Genomic DNA, 24586 nt, shown 5'->3' with positions numbered 1-24586 from the left:
CAATTCCTACTGTCTGACAAGCGTAAGCATTGCAGTTAGTGAGAAAGTGTAATGTTTACTTTTGTTTTTAAGGATGTCTCTAATGTTTGTCATTCAGAAAGTCACTAGAGACATTTCCTCATGAAAACTTTCAATAATTGAAAGCTATCATGTTCAGCATTGCAATGTTTCTCAAAGAGAAAAACGTGATTTATTGCTTTCCTATGAGAAACATCCGACTGCCTGAGCAGTTAAGCAATTAACGAACAATAGGTAGGTTCATAAAAGCATAAGTAGGACACTAAGTATAAATTACACTTAGGGATGCAGTGCAGTAATAATAAATGGAAAAATCTTACCTGGAAACTAAATGATGATATAACAAATGATATATAAATGCCATACGACAACCAAACGTAGGACGAATGTACTGAACCAAATTGAAAATGTAATATGGCTGAATGTAGACGCAGTATACTTAAACAAAATAAATATGTAGTGTGGCCTAATGTAAGTCAAATATACTGAACCAAACTGAATGTGTAGCACTGCCGAATTTAGGTTGAATGTACAAAACAAAAGTAAAAATGTACCATAGCCGAACATAGACAGATTGTACTGAGCCCGAATGACAATATAGCGTAACCAAATGTAGGACAAAAGTACTTAATCAAAAACTACGTACTAAAAACAACTATGTAGCTTGGCCAAATGTACTGAAACCATGGTGAATAAGTACCTTGACTGAAATTCACTGAAATCACTGTTAATTAGTGCTGTGACTGAATGTAGACTGAATGTACTGAAGCACAGTGACTATGAAGCATGGCCAAACATATACTGAACGACACCGTCAATATGTAGCATAGCTGAATGTGCTGAAACACAGTGACTATGTATTTGAATGTGGGCTGAATGTACTGCAACTAAGTAAATATGTAGCATTGCCAAATGTAGGCTGAATGTTCTGAAACACCATGAATATGTAGCATGGGCAAACATAGGCTGAGTGCACTGAATCAGAGTAAATATATAATGTGGCTGAACAAAGGCTGAATGCAGAATGTTAAAAGTAGAGAACCAGAGGAGGTTGACCCCTGATCAGGCTACTTACTCAGGAACATGAGCAGATTCTCATTCACCAATGACGGAACACCATCCTAAGCCGGTAAGCCTCTGAAGTTGAGTTTGATAACTTGTCAACCAGGTTCCAATTGTCGACAGTCGAGGTAGCTAAATAAAGGCCAGACAAAACACCTCCCACAACTCCAGGTATACTGCCTTTACATATATATTTAGCATTCTTTCTTCCACATAAACAAAGTAGTTTATTTTCTTCTCTTTTTTCTCCCACTCAAATTTGGCAGTCTTCTAAAAGAAAAATTCTGCAAAAATAATGACCAAATTTACCCCTCAACATCAGAAAGCTTAAATATCACTCATATCTTGTAGTTATAAAGAAACACACATTCATAAAGACATACAGTCATACACACCCACATACATGCAGCATCATACAAATATACACCCCTCACATTTGTAAATATTTTATTATACCTTTTCATGTGACAACACTGAAGAAATCAAGCTCTGCTACAATGTAAAGTAGTAAGTGTACTGCCTGTATAATAGTGTAAATTTGCTGTCCCCTCAAAATAACTCAACACACAGCCATTAATGTCCAAACCATTGGCAACAAAAGTGAGTACACCCCTAAGTGGAAATGTCCAAATTGGGCCAAAAGTGTCAATATTATGTGTGGCAACCATTATTTTCCAGTACTGCCTTAACCCTCATGGGCGTGGAGTTGACCAGAACTTCACAGATTGCCACTGGATTTCCCTTCCACTCTTCCATGATGACATCACGGAGCTGGTGGATGTTAGAGACCACTATCCACTTGAGGATGCCCCACAGATGCTCAATAAGGTTTAGGTCTGGAGACATGCTTGGCCAGTCCATCACCTTTACCTTCAACTCCTTTAGGCAGTGGCCATCGTGTATGTGTTTTTGGGGTCATTATCATGTTCAAATACTGCCTTGCTGCCCTAGAGCTTGGTTGCTTCATCTAAGTGTTGCTTCTAAGTGTGTGTGGTTGGAGATATTCTGGAGAGTTTTACAGAAGCTTCATCTGTCTAAGATTTGTGCTAAGAGTTTTCTTTTTTACTGTTACAGGTAAGATTCATCTGTAGGAAAAGGTTACTGATTGCACAAGGTTTGATTTCCTGTTGGTAATTATAAGGCATTTGATTTGATTAGTTAGCTACTTGCTATTGATTGCTGTTTAAATTAGCTATTGTTTGCAAATAAGCAGAGGCCTACCCAGGTGTTAAACATTTCTAGTGGGTTGTGATTTTAGGAGTATATAAGGGTTGTTGTTATTAGCTTGGCTAATAGAGCTTGGTTGCTTCATCTAAGTGTTGCTTCTAATTGTGTGTGGTTGGAGATATTCTGGAGATAAACTGGAGGTAATCTGAGGTATTCAGGAGGATAAATAAAAAAGTTAAGATTTGTTTGATTTATATTATTCACCTCATTGGAATGGCAGACTTAGTTCAGTGTAATAGTTGCTATGCATTTGTTTCACGTTCCACTTTTTGGAGGTTTGGTTGTTGTCTAATCTGTAGACAGTTCTCTATCTTGCGGCAGGAGATTGTATTTTTGAAGTCTGAGATTTGTAAATTATCTGGCTGGAACTCAGGCTGGAACTGCTGCAAAGCCACTGCCGCAGAGACATGCTAGGAATGGCAGATGGATCACTGTAGGATCTGGTAGACTTACAGTTGTGGATAAAAGGCATATTGCACAGTCTGTTGCTCTACATAATTCATTTTCTGCACTTTCAGAGTGTAATGGTGTTATGGAGACAGGCACTGAGGCTAGTGGTGTTGTGGAGAGAGGAACTGAGGCTAGTGGTGGTGTGGAGAGAGGAACTGAGGCTAGTGGTGTTGTGGAGAGAGGCACTGAGGCCAGTGGTGTTGTGGAGAGAGGAACTGAGGCTAGTGGTGTTGTGGAGAGAGGAACTGAGGCTAGTGGTGTTGTTGAGAGAGGAACTGAGGCTAGTGGTGTTGTTGAGAGAGGAACTGAGGCTAGTGGTGTTGTGGAGAGAGGCACTGAGGCTAGTGGTGTTGTGGAGAGAGGCACTGAGGCTAGTGATGTTGTGGAGAGAGGCTTGGAGACTATGGTGAGGCCTAATAGAAAGCAGTTGTTGTTGGGGGATTCCATCATAAGAGGTGTGGAGATGGACAATGGTGGTCTTGTGAGGTGTCTTCCCGGAGCTACTGCTCATAGAGACAGGAGACGTATCTGTAATATTGTTAAGCGAGCAAAGCAGGAAGGGGAATTGGATGTACTTGTCCATCTAGGGACAAATGACTTGGCTTGCAATGAGGTTTCAGAGGTTAAGGAAGTTTTTAGTGTTTTTGCCAATGATATTCGGCAGGTTGCTTCCACACTGTCATTCTCTGAAGTTCTGCCTGTGCATAACACTCAAAACGGCAGGCGGATGCGTATTAGGGACTTTAACTTGTGGCTTGGTGAATGGTGTCGGGAGCAAGGATTTGGCTTTATTTCTCATGGTAGCTCTGTTTGGAATGGAAATAAACTGTACAAAAAAGATGGTTTGCATCTTTCTCAAAAGGGAACAAATGTTCTCAGTGAGCAGTTCAGAGGTTTTGCTAGGATGTATTTAAACTAGGAGGGGGGCAAAAGGGTGATAAAACATCAATCCAATTGTCCCCCAAAACAAGGACAGAAGGTGCCTGTAGCAAGTGGGTTAAAAAATTATAAGCTTAGAGTCATGTCTACAAATGCTCGCAGTTTAGGGAATAAGATCCATAAACTTGTGGCAATAATGGCAACTGATAGTGTAGATTTAGTCACTGTTACTGAGACATGGTATACTGAGAAAAATTACTGGGACATAGCAATACCAGGGTACTCTTTATATAGAAAAGACAGGGAAGACAGGAAAGGGGGAGGGGTGGCCCTGTATGTGAAGGATAACGTAAAATCTAGCCTAATAAAAGTTAGTAAGGTGAACATAGAGTCCGTTTGGGTTACGTTAGAATTTGGTAATCACACAGTAATTCGTGTGGGTGTGATTTATAGGCCCCCAGGACAAATTGAAGAGTTAGATAATCTACTAGTTGAGGAAATAGCTAAAATGACAATGAAGGGGGAAGTTATCATCTTGGTTGACTTTAATCTTCCTGATGTGAATTGGAAAACAAAAATAGCTGCTTGTGCCAGGAGCACACATTTTCTAAACTCCCTACTGGGATTGTCTCTAAAACAAGTCGTTGAGGAGCCAACTCTTAAAGAGGCCATACTAGATTTAGTGTTAACAAATGGAGATTTGGTATCCGATATTACTGTAGGTGAAAGTTTAGGATCCAGTGATCATCAGTCAGTGTGGTTTAATATAAGAACAGTGACTGAGTCACACCACACAAAAACAAAAGTTTTAGACCTTAGAAAAACAGACTTTTCTAAAATTAGAATATGTGTAAAGGAGTCATTATCAGACTGGAGCAATTTAAATGGCATCCAAGAGAAATGGGATTATTTAAAAGTTGCTCTACTGAAGGCAACATAAAATTTAATTAGGCTTGTCAGTAAAAGCAAAAAATTAATGTGGTCAAAATAGTAAAAAACAAAAAGTTAGCATTTAGTAATTATAAAAAAAACCCAGAGTGACGAAGACAGAATGATCTATAAGATTAGGCAGAAAGAGGCTAAGCAAGTTATAAGAGCTTCCAAATCACACACAGAAGAGAAAATAGCACAGTCAGTAAAAAAGGGGGACAAAACTTTTTTTAGATACATAAATGAAAAAAGAAAAGTAAAACAAGGATTAGTTAGATTAAAAACATAAGAAGGAAGGTATGTAGAAGAGGATAAAGGTCTAGCTGACTGCCTCAATGAATATTTTTGTTCGGTATTTACAGATGAAAATGAAGGAAAGGGACCTCTGTTAAAAAAAAAGGATAAATGAGTCATTTATTACACGTGAGTGTACAGAGGAAGAGATTCTATTTCAACTGTCAAAAGTAAAGACAAATAAGTCAATGGGACCTGATGGAATACACCCAAAGCTATTAAAAGAGCTTAGGGGTGTATTAGCAAAACCATTAACAGATTTATTTAACCAATCATTAGACATGTGCAATTCATTTTGGTCCGAATATGTATTCGGACGAATTTCTGACAATTCGGACATTCTGGTACTTCCGAAGTTCCGAAGTGTCGAAGTTCCGAAGTGCCGAAGTTCCGAAGTGCTGAAGTGCCGAAGTTGCCGAAGTGTCAAAGTGTCAAAGTATCGAAGTGTCGAAGTTCCGAAGTTCCGAAGCACAGTATTGCCTAAGTACTAATAAACTTACCCAGTGAAAGAAGAAGAATGTTACATTGTAAATAATTGTAAATAAAAAGTATACAAACATAGCCAGGATTCAGCTGTAAGCATTTGCAACACTTACAACAATCAAGTAACACACATTCATAGAAAATGTAAGTTACTTGGCCAGTCAATGTAATGACAGAAATGAATAAGTAGATAACTCCCTAATTCCCACGGTATTAGGGAGCTATCTGCTAAAAGGCTGAAAGACCTAAATTGGTCTTTCAGCCAAATTTACTAATGCTAAGTAAAGATTACTTAGTATTAGTAAATTATGCCCCTACTCGCTATACCGCGAGCAGGGGCATGTCTATTAAACTAAGTAACCAATCAGAGAATTATGAGTCAAATTACACAGGGTGGGAAAATTCCAAAGAACTTTCCCACGCTGTGTAAAATGACACAGAGCACTCTGATTGGTGGATTTCAAACCAACCAATCAGAGTGCTGTGACAGGTAAATGTAGAGACTTACCTGTCAGTCTCTTCATTTACCTGTCAGAGCACTCTGATTGGATGGCTTAAACCCACCAATCAGAGTGCTCTGAGCCTAATTGCAGGGCGGGGCAAGGCCCTGCAGAGCTCAGTCTGTGCGGAACCCTCCATGGGTGAAGATGGATTTTTTTTACGCTCGTTTTTTTTTTGTTTTTTTTTATAATTGCGTTGGTTATTATGTTTTTTTATTTGCCCTTTTTGGGGGCTGAAAAAATAAGATTTTAGAAGAAAGAAAACATTGAATGGTAAGTTTTTCTTTTCTTTTTTTACAGTTACTTAGTTAAAGGCCCCCCTCATTAGTTTTTAAGGTGAGGGGGTATGTAGGGGGATAATTTTTATTGGGGGGAGGGGGTGACTAGGGGTTTGAGGACCCCTTGTCACCTGGGGACACACATTTATTTTAGGGCCCCCACCCGCCACTCAGGGGTGGGGGCCAGGGGGGAGGACTTTAGGTCCCCCCTTATTAATATTTAGGGCCCCCACCCGCCGCTCAGGGGTGGGGGCCAGGGGGGAGGACCCTAGGTCCCCCCTTATTTTACTGTAGGGCCCCCACCCACCTCTCAGGGGTGGGGGCAGGGGGGAGGACATTAGGTCCCCCCCTTTATTCTGATTTAGAGCCCCCAACCGCCGCTCAGGGGTGGGTGCCAGGGGGGAGGACAATACGTCCCCCCCATCATTTTACGTTAGGGCCCCCACCCGCCGCTCAGGGGTGGGAGCCGGGGGTGCTATTTTTTTTTTTAAACAGTGAGCAGCCTGCTCACTGTTTACTAGACATGCCCCTACTCACGGTATAGCGAGTAGGGGCAAAATTTACTAATACTAAGTAATTTTTACTTAGTATTAGTAAATTTGGCTGAAAGACCAATTTAGGTCTTTCAGCCTTTTGGTAGATAGCTCCCTAATGCCGTGGGAATTAGGGAGTTATCTACCAAGCTGCTGCAAGAGAAGTCCCGAGGTGCCGAAGTCCCGAAATTCCGAAGTGTCGAAGTGCCGAAGTTGCCGAATTTCCGAAGTGCCGAAGTTCCGAAGTGTCGAAGTTCCGAAGTAGCCGAAGTTCCGAAGTCTTGAGGTGCCGAATTGCCGAAGTCCCGAATAGCGAAAATCCCAAAATTTCGGAATGCCGAACCGAACCGAAAATTTTCCCCATGCACATGCCTACCAATCATTGATAACAGGAGTAGTCCCAGAAGATTGGAAGTTGGCGAATGTTGTGCCCATTCACAAGAAAGGTAATAGGGAGGAGTCGGGCAACTATAGGCCAGTAAGCCTTACTTCAGTAGTGGGGAAAGTGATGGAAACCATGTTAAAGGATAGGATTGTTGAACATCTAAAAACACATGGATTTCAAGATCAGAGACAACATGGGTTTACTTCAGGGAGATCATGCCAAACTAATCTTATTGATTTTTTGATTGGGTAACTAAAATAATAGATCAGGGTGGTGCAGTAGACATTGCTTACCTAGATTTCACTAAGGCTTTTGACACTGTTGCACATAGAAGGCTTATCAATAAACTGCAATCTTTAAGATTGGATTCCAATATTGTTGAATGGGTAAGGCAGTGGCTGAGTGACGGGCAACAGAGGGTTGTAGTCAATGGAGTATATTCGAAGCTTGGGCTTGTCACCAGTGTGGTACCTCAGGGATCTGTACTTGGACCCATTCTCTTTAATATTTTTATTAGTGATATTGCAGAAGGTCTTGATGGTAAGGTATGTCTTTTTGCTGATGATACTAAGATATGTAACAGGGTTGATGTTCCAGGAGGAATAAGCCAAATGGCTAATGATTTAGGTAAACTAGAAAAATGGTCCGAGTTGTGGCAACTGACATTTAATGTGGATACGTGCAAGATAATGCATCTTGGACGTAAAAACCCAAGGGCAGAGTACAGAATATTTGATAGAGTCCTAACCTCAACATCTGAGGAAAGTGATTTAGGGGTGATTATTTCTGATGACTTAAAGGTAGGTAGACAATGTAACAGAGCAGCAGGAAATGCTAGCATAATGCTTGGTTGTATAGGGAGAGGTATTAGCAGTAAAAACAGGGAAGTGCTCATGCCATTGTACAGAACATTGGTGAGACCTCACTTGGAGTATTGTACGCAGTACTGGAGACCGTATCTTCAGAAGGATATTGATACCTTAGAGAGAGTTCAGAGAAGGGCTACTAAACTGGTTCATGGATTGCAGGATAATATTTACCAGGAAAGGTTAAAGGATCTTAACATGTATAGCTTGGAGGAAAGACGAGACAGGGGGGATATGATAGAAACATTTAAATACATAAAGGGAATCAACACAGTAAAGGAGGAGACTATATTTAAAAGAAGAAAAACTACCACAACAAGAGGACATAGTCTTAAATTAGAGGGACAAAGGTTTAAAAATAATACCAGTTAGTATTACTTTACTGAGAGGGTAGTGGATGCATGGAATAGCCTTCCAGCTGAAGTGGTAGAGGTTAACACAGTAAAGGAGTTTAAGCATGCGTGGGATAGGCATAAGGCTATCCTAACTATAAGATAAGGCCAGAGACTAATGAAAGTATTTAGAAAATTGGGCAGACTAGATGGGCCGAATGGTTCTTATCTGCCGTCACATTCTATGTTTCTATGTTTCTATGTTTCTAGTCTCCGAAGGGAGGGGATCACGTTCTGCTTCAGTATGTCACAGTACATGTTGGCATTCATGGTTCCCTCAATGAACTGTAGCTCCCCTGTGCTGCAGCACTCATGCAGGCCCAGACCATGACACTCCCACCACCATGCTTGACTGCACGCAAGACACACTTGTCTTTGTACTCCTGACCTGGTTGCTGCCACACACACTTGACACCATTTCTTGTGCATCCTCTTTAGAAGAGGCTTCCTTCTGGAATGACAGCCATGCAGACCAATTTGATGCAGTGTGTGGCGTATGGTCTGAGCACTGATAGGCTGACGTCCCACCCCTTCAACCTTTGCAGCAATGCTGGCAGCACTCATACGTCTATTTCCCAAAGAAAACCTCTGGATATGACACTGAGCATGTGCACTTAACTTCTTTGGTTGACCATGGCAAGGGCTGTTCTGAGTGGAACCTGTTCAAAGTGACCCCATAGGTTTTAATGCAGGGGGAAGGTAGTGTCAGGATCGGGACAGGGATCCAACACGCAGAGTACAAAGAGTAGCAGATACGTATACCGGACCTTAGAATGGCCGGACTTAACGTAATACTACGTATAGGATGGTCAGGGACAAGCTGAGGTCGAGGGAACGAGAAGACAGGTAAGCGAGAGACAAGCCGGGTCAAGGATAACAGAGAAGACAGGTAAGTAATAACAAAACCGGGTCAGAACCAAAAGACAAGAGAATACAAGAGCACTGTGTGACTAGGCTGGCTAGAACCACGACAGGGCAATGAGCAAATGCTGAGAGCTCCCTTAAATACCCTGGTTCTAGAGACTAATCACGCCTCCGCCGAGACCTGATTCGTGTCCGGAATTTGACTGACAGGTCGGGCTAGAATAGCGTCATGACGTCGACTATTGAGCGTCACGTTACAAAAAGGCATAGCTCTCTCGCGGCCGGCGTTTACATGCGCGAGGGGACCGCGAGGAACGGAAGAATCATGCCGTCTGGATGGAAAAACGTCTAAGTCTCTACCCGTCTCAGGGGTAGAGACTACAGGTACCCTGACAGTACCCCCCCTCTCAGAAACGCCCACCGGACGGAAGGAACCGGGACGAGATGGAAAGCGGGAATGAAAAGCCCTGCGAAGACGAGGAGCATGGACATCCTCCTGTGGTACCCAGGTCCTCTCTTCTGGACCATATCCCTTCCAGTCAACCAGGTATTGGATTTTCCCCCGGGAGATTCGAGAATCGATGATGGAGTTGATTTCGTACTCCTCCTGACCCTCAACCTGAACAGAGTGAGGAGAGGAGACCTTGGAGGAGAATCTGTTACAGATCAGGGGTTTTAGCAAGGAAACATGAAAGGAATTAGGAATACGTAAGGCAGAGGGGAGCGCTAGGCGATACGCAACAGGATTAATTCGATTCAGAATCCTATAGGGTCCAATGTAGCGAGGAGCGAATTTCATAGACGGTACTTTCAAACGAATGTTTCTAGTACTCAACCATACCCTATCACCAGGTACAAAACTAGGAGCCGGCCTTCTGCGTTTGTCAGCGTGTTTTTTATACAGTATAGAATTATGTAGGAGAATTTGTCGCGTCTGATCCCACAACTTCTTCAGATTGGCAACATGAGTATCAACCGACGGTACCCCCTGGGAAGAAGGAACCGAGGGAAGAATGGAAGGATGAAAACCATAATTCATGAAAAAGGGGCTAGAGCGAGTTGAATCGCAAACAAGATTATTGTGTGCGAACTCCTCCCAAGGAATCAGACCGACCCAATCGTCCTGGTGTTCAGAAACAAAACAACGCAGATATTGTTCAATCTTTTGATTGGTACGTTCAGCGGCTCCGTTAGACTGAGGGTGATAAGCAGAAGAAAAATTCAATTTAATGCCTAGTTGAGAACAGAATGATCTCCAGAAACGTGAAACAAACTGGGAACCTCTATCAGAAGTAATCTCGGAAGGTATCCCATGTAAGCGAAAGATCTCTTTAGCAAAAATCTCCGCTAATTCAGGTGAAGTCGGAAGTTTAGGTAAAGGCACGAAATGAGCCATCTTGGTAAACCTATCCACCACTGTGAGAATAACAGTGTGCTTTTTCGAAACAGGCAAATCCACAATAAAATCCATCGCCAAACAGGACCAAGGTTTTTCTGGAACTTCCAGGGGATGTAAGAGACCACAAGGAAGCGAATGAGGTAGTTTAGTCTTAGTACAGACCTCACAGGCTCCGATAAAATCCTTCAAGGAATATGTTTTGCGAACGCCCGGATGACCAGCCACCTTACTCTCGTGAAGACACTGTAAGAGCTCCAGTTGGAGTTCAGGGGGAACGAAGTGTCTAGACGCAGGAGTCAGTCTAGGTGCCAGATGCTGCAAGCTCCTGATCTGATCAAGAAGCTGAGAATGGATTTTGAGAGTTGTGTTAGCGATAATATTACACTTAGGTACTATAGAGGATAAAACCGGCTCAGATATGGCAGAAGGTTCATATTGGCGAGACAAGGCATCAGCTTTAGAATTCTTAGAACCAGGCCTATATGTGAGTATGTAATTGAAGTGAGTGAGGAATATAGACCAACGGGCCTGTCTCGATGATAATCGTTTAGCCTCCCCAATATAGGATAAGTTTTTATGATCCGTCAAAATGGTAACAGGATGCAAAGTCCCCTCCAATAGATGTCTCCACTCCTTTAAAGCCATGATAACCGCTAGGAGTTCCCTGTCACCAATGTCATATCTGCTCTCAGTACCCGATAATTTTTTGGAAAAATACCCACATGGATGTAATGGTTTATCCACACCCAACCTTTGGGACAGGATGGTACCTATACCCGTCTCAGAAGCGTCAACTTCGAGTAGGAAAGGCAGAGTAGTATCAGGGTGAACTAAAATTGGTGCGGAAGCAAACAGCTCCTTGAGAGTCTTAAAAGCCAGAAGTGCTTCAGTAGACCAATTCTTAGTGTCAGCCCCTTGTCTGGTCATATTGGTGATAGGAGCAATAATAGAGGAGTAACCCTTAATGAAACATCTGTAATAATTAGAGAAACCAATAAATCTCTGAATGGCCTTGAGACCCTTAGGTAAAGGCCAATCTAAAATGGATTGGAGTTTCTCCGGATCCATTTCAAACCCCTCTCCAGAAATCACGTAACCAAGAAAGTTAGTCTGGGATTGGTCAAAGCTACATTTCTCTAATTTGCAGTACAAGCCATGTTGAAGAAGTTTGTGCAAAACCCTTCTGACCTGTCCGTGGTGAGTCTCAATATCCCTGGAATGTATAAGTATATCATCGAGGTATACAATAACACAGTCATGTTGAAACTCCCTAAGAACTTCATTAATTAGATCCTGAAATACCGCCGGGGCATTACAGAGACCAAAAGGCATTACTGTATACTCATAGTGCCCATAACGAGTATTGAACGCAGTCATCCACTCGTGTCCCTGCTGAATTCTCACCAAGTTATAAGCACCCCTGAGGTCTAACTTAGTGAAAATCTTGGAACCCTTTAATCGATCAAAAAGCTCGGTGATCAAGGGGATCGGATAGGCATTTCTAATGGTTATCTTGTTCAAACCTCGGTAGTCAATGCAAGGTCTTAAAGAACCATCCTTCTTTTTAACCAAAAAAAATCCAGCCCCAGCAGGGGAGGAGGATCTCCTAATGAACCCTTTGTCTAGGTTTTCACGAATATACTCCTCTAAGACTAAGTTCTCATTCGTAGACAAAGGGTATACATGGCCCCTGGGAGGCATAGTACCAGGAAGTAAATTAATTTTGCAATCAAAAGGCCTGTGTGGTGGTAAGGTATCAGCCTTTCTTTTGTCAAATACCGCCTTTAAATCTAGATACAAGGACGGTATCTGTACTTTAGTAGAGTCGGTAGAGTTATTAAGTGTGTTAACAATACAAAGGGGTGACACTCTCTTTAAACATCTCTCTTGACAACCCTGACCCCACGAGACTATTTCCCCTGATTTCCAATCTATAATGGGGTTATGTCTCTTCAGCCAGGAGTATCCCAGGACTATGGGAACAGAAGGAGATGAAATGAGTAGTAGAGATATCTCCTCCTTGTGTAGAATACCAGTAGTTAAGTTAAGAGGTGTGGTTTCCCGGAAAATCACAGGCTCAACTAAAGGTCTACCATCTATGGCCTCAACAGCCAAGGGTGTCTTCCTTAACTGGGATGGGATAGCGTGTTTGGTGAGAAAAACTTGGTCAATAAAGCTCTCAGCAGCTCCGGAGTCTATCAATGCCACAGTCTCTAAAGTTCCCTTCTCCCAAGTTAAAGAGACGGGTAATAGAAGCCTGTGTTCTTTGTAGTTATGAGTAGAGGACAAAATAGAAACACCCAAGGCCTGTCCTCTAGAGAAACTTAGGTGCGAGCGTTTCCCGGGCGACAGGGCCGGTGCTTGGATTTTTAGGTACATAGGCGAAGATGCATTTTTCCGCCCCCCCCTAAAAAAAAAACATCTTCACCTATGTGCCTCTTAACCAGCCCCTCCCTGGTCCCTTCCCTGTCCCTTAGTGTTCTTCTCCCCTCCCCCCTCTTTTCCCTGTCTCTTGGTGTTTCTCTCCCATTCCCTCCCTGTCCCTTGGTGCACCCCACACCCCTTTAGTGGTCACACTCCCCTACCTGGTGTGTCAATGCGTACAGAGTGTAGCGGAGCGGAGCGCGGTACAGGAGCTTCAGTTTTCTGTACCCGGCCGAACTGACAGGGAGTGTCAGTCTGGCCAGGTACAGGAAACAGAAGCTCCTGTACCGCGCTCCGCTCCGCTACACTCTGTACACACTGACAGTCACACACTCAATGACAAACACACAGATGTCACTGAAAGACACAGACTCATTGAGAGACACACTGATAGTCACACACAGACTCAATGACAAACATACTCTCACTGATTTGACAGACACACACTCATACACTGACAAACACACTCATCATACACTGACAAACACACTCATCATACACTGACAAACACACTCATACACTCACATGCACACACACAGACACACTCACTCACACACACACGCTGTCACTCGCAGACGCACGCTGTCACTCGCAGACGCACACGCTGTCACTCGCAGACGCACACGCTGTCACTCGCAGACGCACACGCTGTCACTCGCAGATGCACACGCTGTCACTCGCAGACGCACGCGCCGTCACACGCAGACGCACGCGCCGTCACACGCGCCGTCACTCGCAGACGCACGCGCCGTCACTCACAGACGCACGCGCCGTCACTCACAGACGCATGCGCCGTCACTTACAGACGCACGCGCCGCCACTCACAGACGCACGTGCCGTCACTCACAGACGCACGCGCCGTCACTCACAGACGCACACGCCGTCACTCACACACACACACACACAGACACATACACTCACACAGACACATACACTCACACACAGACACATACACTCACACTCACACACACACTCACACACACACAGACACATACACACACACACACACATACACACACACAGACACATACACACACACACACACACACACACACACACAGACACATACACTCACTAATTATTTTACAAATAAATATTTTCCACCCAGCCTCCCTACCTGGAGAGCTGGTGTGGATGATGAATCCTTCCCTGGGGTCCAGTGGGGCTGCTGGGCGGCGTGCGGCTGTGCTGTAATCAGACGCGGCGAGGGAGCTCTAACCTCTCTGCTGTGCTCCCTCGCGCGCTGTCTGCTGATACCGCGGGAGCCGGAATATGACGTCATATTCCGGCTCCCGCGGTATCAGCAGACAGGCAGCGCGTGAGGGAGCAGAGCAGAGAGGTTAGAGCTCCCTCGCCGCGTCTGATTACAGCACAGCCGCACACAGCACCGGGGGCCGAGATGGTGGCCCGGCAGGAGGGAGAGCTTCCCTCCTGCCGGTCACTGAAATCTTGCGCCCCCAGAGCCCGTGCGCCCTAAGGCGGCCGCCTGTGCCGCCTTATGGACGCGCCGGCCCTGCCGGGCGATTGGGACAATTCAAACGTAAGTGACCTCTGACTCCACAATACATACACAGTCCCTCCCTTCTCCTGTACTGTCTCTCCTCTTCTGAGAGGCGAGTAAGGCCTATCTGCATAGGTTCTGGAAACCGTGGGGTTTTGGTTTCAGGGCTTTGAAATGATGGAGCTAGTCTAAAGGAAGGTCTACCGGTTCTATCTCGAGTGTTCTGCCTCTCTCTTAGACGTTCGTCAATGCGAGAGATAAAGGAAATTAAGTCCTCCAAATTCTCGGGAAGCTCTCTCGTCGCTACCTCATCAAGTATTACATCGGATAATCCGTTTAAAAATACGTCTATATAAGCCTGTTCATTCCACTTAACCTCTGCCGCCAAAGACCTGAACTCTAGTGCGTAATCCACAAGTGTTCGGTTCTCTTGTCTAAGGCGCAACAGTGATCTAGCTGCATTGACCTTTCTGCCAGGAGGGTCAAAAGTTCTTTTAAAAGCAGCTACAAAGGCATTATAGTTATAGACTAATGGATTATCATTCTCCCACAACGGATTAGCCCATCTCAGAGCCTTCTCAATGAGTAAGGTGATAATAAATCCCACCTTTGCCCTATCAGTAGGGTAGGAACGGGGTTGTAGCTCGAAATGGATACTGATCTGGTTCAAAAAGCCACAACACCTTTCAGGAGAACCAGCATAACGTACAGGTGGGGTAACTCGGGAAGAAGCACCTACAGTGGCTACCTCTAGCCCTGAACTCACAGGAGGAATAGAAGTATTACGCATCTCCTCAGGTGGATTATTAGGACGTGATAGTAACGCCTGAAGTGCTAGTGCCATCTGATCCATTCTATGCTCCATGGCGTCAAACCTAGGATCAGGAGAACCAAGCTGACAGTTTGTACCTGCAGGATCCATTGGCCCTGTCGTAATGTCAGGATCGGGACAGGGATCCAACACGCAGAGTACAAAGAGTAGCAGATACGTATACCGGACCTTAGAATGGCCGGACTTAACGTAATACTACGTATAGGATGGTCAGGGACAAGCCGAGGTCGAGGGAACGAGAAGACAGGTAAGCGAGAGACAAGCCGGGTCAAGGATAACAGAGAAGACAGGTAAGTAATAACAAAGCCGGGTCAGAACCAAAAGACAAGAGAATACAAGAGCACTGTGTGACTAGGCTGGCTAGAACCACGACAGGGCAATGAGCAAATGCTGAGAGCTCCCTTAAATACCCTGGTTCTAGAGACTAATCACGCCTCCGCCGAGACCTGATTCGTGTCCGGAATTTGACTGACAGGTCGGGCTAGAATAGCGTCATGACGTCGACTATTGAGCGTCACGTTACAAAAAGGCATAGCTCTCTCGCGGCTGGCGTTTACATGCGCGAGGGGACCGCGAGGAACGGAAGAATCATGCCGTCTGGATGGAAAAACGTCTAAGTCTCTACCCGTCTCAGGTAGGAATTAATATTATTTATTACATGGAGGGAGCTGGTAGCACTGCCGGCTCCCTCCTTGCTTTTTTTTGCGCATGTGCAGTGGTATTTTTGTCCTTATGGACGAAAACTAATTATTTTTTTACTGGATTTTGTCCGTAAAACAAATGGTTTACGAACGAAATTCGGAATGGACAAATCACATTTTTATTTAGCACAAATTCATTTTTACGAAGTAACAACAAAAAATAAGCATACCCCCACCAAGATGTCCAATGTGGTACAGTGCCACAATTTATGCACCATTTATGTGAAGGTGGACATTCCATGTATAGTGGCAGTTACAAGTGCTGTCACAAAGTCAGCCTTGCCACAATCAGCACAACTGGCAATTTGAGAGAGAGAGTTCCTGTGATCACAATGCCAATCAAGCAAAGCCAATAGAGGGACCTCATTAATAACTGTAAAACTTGTAATAGAGGTCATCACGGAGTATATTTGCTATTAATGGACGATCTTACTTGTGGCTGTTATCTATGCATAGCTGCCTCTGCAATTAGGCAGTCCAACAATAATTACTGATTGTCTCCCAGGCTGCCTGATTGACCTAGGAACCCTGTCACTTCCCTTAGCTCTAAGTTAATGTAATCTAATCACTATGACTCTCACAATGATCAGAAGAGTTGTGCATGGTGAAAAAATTTGGCTCGGCTAATCAATTTTTTCCAAAAATAGTACATAGTTACATAGGCTGAAAAGAGAAAACCACTTCTTCAGGCAGAGTATTCCACATCCTTATTGCTCTTACGGTAAAAAACCTTTCCTTTGCCTTAGACTAAATCTTATTTCTTCCAGTATAAATGTATGGCCGTGTGTACATTGTATAGTCCTGTTTGTGAATAGATTTCCACACAATTGTTTATATCCCGGATATCTTTGTATAATGTTATCATATCCCCTCTGAGGTGAAGTTTTTGTAAACTAAAGAGGTTTAAATTTGTTAGTTTAGAATTACAAAACTTTTTTGGACACCCAAATTCTGGACAAAGCAAGATTCCAATTCAGGAACCAAATCAAAATAACCAAAAAGGGAGCAAAAATTATTCGATTAGCATACTACAGTAAATATATACAGTATATAGTATTATGCATATGCATTGCAGTACATTAATAGGAGCATATTCCCACCATTTGGTTCACAGATTTTGTGAGAAAAAGTAACCAACAGCGGGATAAATAGCTCACATGCTCACTTCAAACTTGATGTGTGATCAAGAACACCATGTAGTGATTGTCCCTTGGGACAAACATATTTTTTTCCATCAATCTTCTCTATGTTTGTCACTATGGGTGGATTTCAGAATCATGTCTCTGAACAAAACATGTTCGGCATTGTGAGATTTCGTTGGACCATGATTAGGGTATATTTTGACTCGAAGTTTAGCCCAAGCAGAGCCAAATTGCAGTTCAGCCTGAAACTATCTCCATATCTAGTGATCAATCAGCCTGGGTGGCAATGTGCTAAACAGTTAACTGTTAGAGTTAGTTAGTGTTAAAGTGTGATGGTCATTATGGTAACACAGATAGTGTCATTTTACCAAATATCATCTCTCAAAGAGCATGTAGAAATTAGGGCATGCTACTCTTTTGTTTCTTGAAGTTCCACCACATCAGACAAAGGTATATACAAGAACTTACGTAGAACATGTAGCAGAATACAAATCAAAGGTATTTGAAGATTTAGTATACACAAGGCCTGTGATAAAAAAATATAAAGAAATTCTACAGAATATTGTGTTATAATGTTCAAGTGAAGAGACTCAAAATGCCCCATAAAATAAAAGATACAAATGTCTTGTTTTACAAATAATATTCATTAATAGGAGTAAAATGTAGTTGAGGCAGAGCTAAATGATGAAATGTTTAAATGAAAGTGCGATTTAATTAGATACGCTATAGGAACTACTTTCTACAAATGTACTTTTGTGTAGTGGTTTTGGATTATTTGACTTGCATTAAGCACGTCTCTACCAAGCAATTGGTAGAGACGTGTTTGACATAAATATATGGTAAAATGGAAATATTGTGCATATATTGCTGTTCAAACATAGAAAAATAAACATTTTAAATTTACGCAATCTTTATTTTTAATTTATTCATTCATCCTTTGTAGAAACACCGGGGGATTGAAAACTTTTATTTTTTTTTATATTTAATCTTTATTGACATTTTTTTTTCTTTTCTTTAAAAAAAGTATTCACATATAATATTACAAAAAAAATAAATAGAAAAAGACATGAGGTAAATATGAAAACATTACAATTCATTATAATTCAACAGTTATTTTGACAAAAGGGAGAGTGAAACTTCAAGTACATATAATCAATCTTGAGAACCCTCTTTACTTTATCCTATCCCTTTCTTTGTATAATTATACTCTTTAGTAAGTTTTCCTGCCTTCCTTTGGTTTTTCTTTTCTCCCTACTTTCTCTCCCCTTTTCCCTTCCTCTTGCCTTTCTTTTTCCCCTTTCTCTTTCTCCTTTTTCCTTTTACACATAAAACTAAATCATATATACATTTACACAAGACAAAAAGAAGAAAAAAAAAACATGCTACATTTTGCTGAGAGTTTATCGTGTACTACTTATGGGAACCTGAAAAGAAGGATTAACATTCACTCTCTCTACCAATCATGTTCCCTTTAACTATAGCCTACTTAAAAGTTTGCACACAGGTACCCCCGCCCCAACTATGTTTCCCAGGCATATAGACCCTGATGTATGCTAAATCTCATTTATTTTTCCTAACTTTGTAATCCATTTCTGGCATGGTTCGATTCGTGGATTAAAATAATTATCTTGTCTCAATATCCCTATCTCCATTTTACAATTAAACTTTGAAAACTTTTAACCAGTATATACTTTACCTTATTTTACAATGTTTCATACATTTTCAGATTTTTTCTTTTTTTTTATTATAAAAGCATAAATACAATTTCTCTCATATGCAATGCTTGTAACACAATCAGATAAACAAAAATGGTCAAGTACCATGGTTATAAGTAAGGATTCTAAAGAGATTACTAGCAATGCAACTTTATAAAAATTGCAACAGAATGTCTAAAAAAATTATAAATTTGAACATTACTCACATAGAGCAAGTACACTCAAAATATAAATTTCTAAAATAAAATTTTAAATTGGTTATCATAGTCTCTGTGTTGCTAATATAATACTAAGAGCCATTTGAAAATTTGTTTTGAAAAGCAAATGAAAGCAAAAAGGAACATGAAGGTGAAGAAAGCCCTATATGTATTTTAGAAGTGAAAGAGTTACTGTGAATATCATGACAGATTCAGTGATTTGAAGTGGACATGTTGCATGGAGTCTGTATGTGCAATGTTTCAAGAACACAATAATCACTAAAATGACTTTGGCTTAATGAAGCAGTTTTGAGTAAAAATAAATTATCTTCAAACAAACATATAACAAAAATACCAAAAAGGCCTTAAGGGACATAAATATATTTGGGATGGAACAAGTTCATTTTAGTTCATGTTCAGTTTAGTTTATGATGCAATAGATTGCTTAGATTTTCTGAAATAAGAAGAAAAACATATTAAAAGAACAAGGATAACAAATGGGTTTCATGGTTTCACTATAAATACTGTCATTTGACTCATATTTGTTATTAAGTCAAAAATACAGTGCTAATCACAGGATTACATATTTAATTTATTTTAAGTCTGAAAATCTTTATTTTAAATGCATAAACCATAACCTCTATATGAAAGGACATCAGGTAAATGAATCATGATAGATGAAATGTCATGATGTCATGATAGACATTTAACGTGTTTTCAAGCATGTCTCATCACTGGCTGCAGAATGTCCACCCTTTCATACAATTAATATCTCATATTGTCAGCTTGATTGGGTTTGTGTAGATGAATAAAAGTAAAGGATTTTAATAGTTCAATGTTGTCACGACTGCTCTTCATATTTAAAGGGACACTACAGTCACCTGAACAACTTTAGCTTAATTAAGTCGTTTTGGTGTATAGAACATGCCCCTGCAGCCTCACTGCTCAATCCTCTGCCATTTAGGAGTTAAATCCATTTGTTTATGAACCCTAGTCACACCTCCCTGCATGTGACTTGCACAGCCTTCCATAAACACTTCCTGTAAAGAGAGCCCTATTTAGGCTTTCTTTATTGCACGTTCTGTTTAATTAAGATTTTCTTATCCCCTGCTATGTTAATAGCTTGCTAGACCCTGCAAGAGCCTCCTGTATGTGATTAAAGTTCAATTTAGAGATTGAGATACAATTATTTAAGGTAAATTACATCTGTTTGAAAGTGAAACCAATTTTTTTTTTTCATGCAGGCTCTGTCAATCATAGCCAGGGGAGGTGTGACTAGGGCTGCATAAACAGAAACAAAGTGATTTAACTCCTAAATGACAGTGAATTGAGCAGTGAGATTGCAGGGGAATGATCTATACACTAAAACTGCTTTATTTAGCTAAAGTAATTTAGGTGACTATAATGTTCATTTAAAGAGAACATCATTGTAAAAAACACATCTTTGTTTATTTGAAGCTCATGGAGTTTCAGTTTAATCTCACCATTCTTCACGATCAGTAAAAAAAATCATAGCATATACAATATATACTATTAAGGTTATTTACTAAAGTTGACATTTTAAGGCCAAAGTAGTTAAACTGAAAGCATTGCTGATTTAGAGACTTTTTTCAGTTTTTCTATTTTCACCTTAAATTTCACTTAGAATTCTCACTTTAGTGAAGAACCCTGCAAGTCTATAAATGTTTAAAGGGTTACTCTAACCCTTTTGGGAGGGAGACCTTTACTGAGTAATATGCCCTATTGGACACTATTGAGAAGGTCCTTCTCCTCCATTTGTACTATAACCTGAAAAATAACCAATTTATTTACCTGGAATCCAACGCTGGGTGAATCTCCCAACATTGACATTTATGCACCTCCCGACATCTCAAGGGCCTCAAATGTAGGCAATTGTCTATTATCTAACTTTATTTAAGTATTACGTTAATTACATGTTGGTCACATGATCTGTGACATCATCTGACCATTATTAGTTTTTTTAATGTGGCTGCTGTTTTAACTGGACAGGTCCATTAAGCTGTAATATTGTGAGAAAGCCCAGTCTGGCGAAAGGCGCTAGTGTTTTTTCTTCTGTATATTGGTTTTATTATTTTTCTCTTAAGTAAACAAGTTTTTTATTACACTTGGACCTTCCTGATTTTACCCTTGAAGATTTTATCTGGAGGACTCACACATGTATTTCCTTTGTAGGGAAGATATGATGTGTGGGACTGAGCAAAACCTACTTTTGATCTACTTATGTGAGTATACCTCCTTTTATTATTGTAATTTCACTTCTTTTGGATCAACAGTAAAAACAAATGTGAGGAAGGCTGAACTTGATGGACGCAAGTCTCTTTTCAGCTATGTAACTATGTAACTATGTAATACAGAGAGCACTATATTCTGTTTTATTTTCATCCTATATGCTTGTGAATTCCTACTGCCACAATGCTGTACACTGAAGGAGAAGACTCCTGAACGCTTGGCATCAAGAGTAACTAATTGGCTTGAAGCATCTCCTTGTAAGTACTAGGACTATCAACACATCTGCAGGCAGGGATTATTCTGCCCAAGCACACACATCAGAAGAAAATCATAAACTCCAAGAAATTGTAAATGTTACTCCATTTATTTTATCCATCAGTCTCCAACGATACTACATTATATTCAATTTTCTTTTCTTTCATACTACCTCCACACTACATGGATTTGAGGACACTTTGAAGGCGCTGCTTCCCTACATCCCCTTCTAGATGTAAATAAGCACATAATTGACATTAGGCAGCCTGGAATAGAGTTCTAGCCTGCCTAATAACCCATATGCTGATAATGCATATAATCCTGGCTCCAATCAACAATAACTATGAAACACTGCACATACATACTCCTACCACCATGACCTCTTCAAATCACTGAAGTGGTCATGGTGGGAGGAGTATCCCTTTGAGTAACACAGCAGAAAATATTGGTAATTAGATTTAATGATGTAAAAGAAATGGTACAAATACAATTAACATTAATAAATAACTATCATATTGCAATGAATAAACATACACCTTCAAAGGGGCACATGGTGCGTCCCACCTAAAAATATTGCTAAATAAGTACAGCTGCCAGAAAAAAAAATAATCATCACCATATTTATCAAATTAAATAACACCTGATTTAATGCATTTACTCGTCTGACTGATTTTTAGAAAATACATTTCCACATATATCATTTAAGGGGAAGAAGTTGCCTTTGAGGTCAGAGATGCAGAACTTTTAGAAAGTATTGGGAGAAGCAAACCCTCTGCGTTTCCTGGTGTTAAGATAATATGATTAGAAGTCCAGTAGAACTTGACTCCATTTGCTATAGCCTTCAAAATGTCTATAAATATGGCCACCTCGCAGTCATTCTGCATGCCACTGATAACTGTTTTGCCCTCTCCAGGGAGCTCTGTAGAAAGGTGGATATGTGTTCTCTTCATACGAGATAGACTACATCGAAGTATTGAAGGCCAGTAATGGAGGTAAGTTTCATGAGTAGCCTGTTTAAGAAGCTCATCCCCCAGTGCGGTAAGTTCAACTTCCATCTGCAAAGTGTGCCCTTGATTGGGTTGTATCTCTATGACACCAGAATGCACAGAGTGTCGTAAGTGAACTGCTGCTTGTCTTAAGACACTACTTGCTCAATGTCGGCTTGAGAACATGGGAATAAGAGCAAAACTGAGGAAGGACGAGGAAAGCTGAAAGGAGCACAAAGTCATCTGATCCCATGGGCAGACCCAGACTATCTGCTCCATGACGCAAAGCATATGTCAGGAGTTTGGATAGATGCACAGGCCAATCGTGTTATGGATATCATGTCTAGATTTAGCAAACAGTTCTTCATCAGATAAAAAAGAAAATGGAAAAAAAAGCACCAGAAACAGATTGGGAATCCACTGACCCTATCATCACCTGGAGTATCAGTATCAGCATCCTGGAGTATCTATTTATTACACCTTGTAGATACTAATTTGAGCAGTCATATCTTCCTATATACAAAGCAATAGGTGATCACCACCTCCACTGCAACCAAATGCTGTCTTGTAATTAAACAAGTGCTGTGGTTTAGGTTACATTGGAACAAGAATCATTTGTGGGTGGGACAGTAAAGTTACTATTAAGTGACAACTATGCTGCTTCTATACAGTGTTTAAAACAATGGATGCAGAGATGTAAGGTTATATCTCAACAACCCTTTTCTTACAGATTGTGTGTTACACTCCCTTGTTTCCCTGCTAGACACTAAATGTTCCAGGAGGGATGAGACAAATGTCAAATGATTTAGGTAAACTAGAAAAATGGTCAGAGCTGTGGCAGCTGACATTTAATGTGGATAAGTGCAAGATAATCTGAGGAAATAGATTTAGGGGTAATTATTTCTGATGACTTAAAGGTAAGCAGACAATGTAATAGAGCAGCAGGAAATGCTAGCAGAATGCTTGTTTGTATAGTAAGAGGTATAAGCAGTAGAAAGAGGGAAGTGCTCATGCTATTGTACAGAACATTGGTAAGACCTCACTTGGAGTATAGTACGCAGTACTGGAGACCGTGTCTCCCAAAGGATATTGATACTTTGGAGAGAGTTCAGAGAAGGACTACTAAACTGGTTCATGCATTACAAGGAAAGGTTAAAGGATCTTAACATGTAATGCTTGGAAGAAAGACGAGGCAGGGGGATATGATAGAAACAATTAAATATATACAAACAAGAGGGGCAAAGGTTTAAAAATAATATCAGGAAGTATTACTTTTCTGAGAGGGTAGTGGATGCATAAAATAGCCTTCCAGCTGAAGTGGTAGAGGTTAACACAGTGAAGGAGTTTAAGCATGCATGGGATAGGCATAAGGCTATCCTAGTTATAAGATAAGGTCAGGGACTAATGGGAGTATTTAGAAAATTGGGCAGACTACATGGGCCGAATGGTTCTTATCTGCCGTCACATTCTATGTTTCTAGCGATATCAGTCATTGCCAGTGGCCGCTGATGAAGTTATGAAATGCTGGGGCACCAGACACCTCTCCACCCCTTAACAACCACTACTGAATAAAGCCATCAGTCATTAGCATTAGTATCCCAGTGCTGAGCTTATACTATATAATGTGCAATATGAATTATTAAAACTATCAGTAACAGGTACCACAGTGTTTTCAATTAGAAATGTCTTCTCTGAACATATATATATATATATATATATATATATATATATATATGTATGTATGTTAATATTGTTTTTGTATTTTATTGTACACTAACTGTAACAATGTGATGATTTGTGGACCCAGGACATACTTGAAAATGAGAGAAATCTCAATGTATCTTTCCTGGTAAAATAAATAAATAAATAAATATATATATATATATATATATATATATACATATATATATATATATATATATATATATATATATATGTGCAAGTTTATGGAGTCTGATAAAACCACCTCTTCAGACAGAGAATCCCATATCCTTCTTGCTCTTACTGTAAAAAAACCTTTTCT

At 40.9% G+C, this 24586-nt stretch overlaps 1 pseudogene; it reads right to left on the bottom strand.

Annotated features, from left to right (window-relative positions):
* The window catches only part of LOC134586238 (tRNA 2'-phosphotransferase 1-like), a 52734-nt pseudogene extending 29864 nt beyond the window's left edge, over positions 1 to 22870 (bottom strand).
* Positions 22871 to 24586: the final 1716 nt, after the last annotated feature.

This window comes from Pelobates fuscus, chromosome 2 (genome assembly GCF_036172605.1).
Source record: "Pelobates fuscus isolate aPelFus1 chromosome 2, aPelFus1.pri, whole genome shotgun sequence".
Classification (NCBI taxonomy): domain Eukaryota; kingdom Metazoa; phylum Chordata; class Amphibia; order Anura; family Pelobatidae; genus Pelobates; species Pelobates fuscus.
The sequence above is the reverse complement of the archived record's forward strand: the minus strand, read 5'-3'. Positions and strand labels throughout refer to the sequence as shown.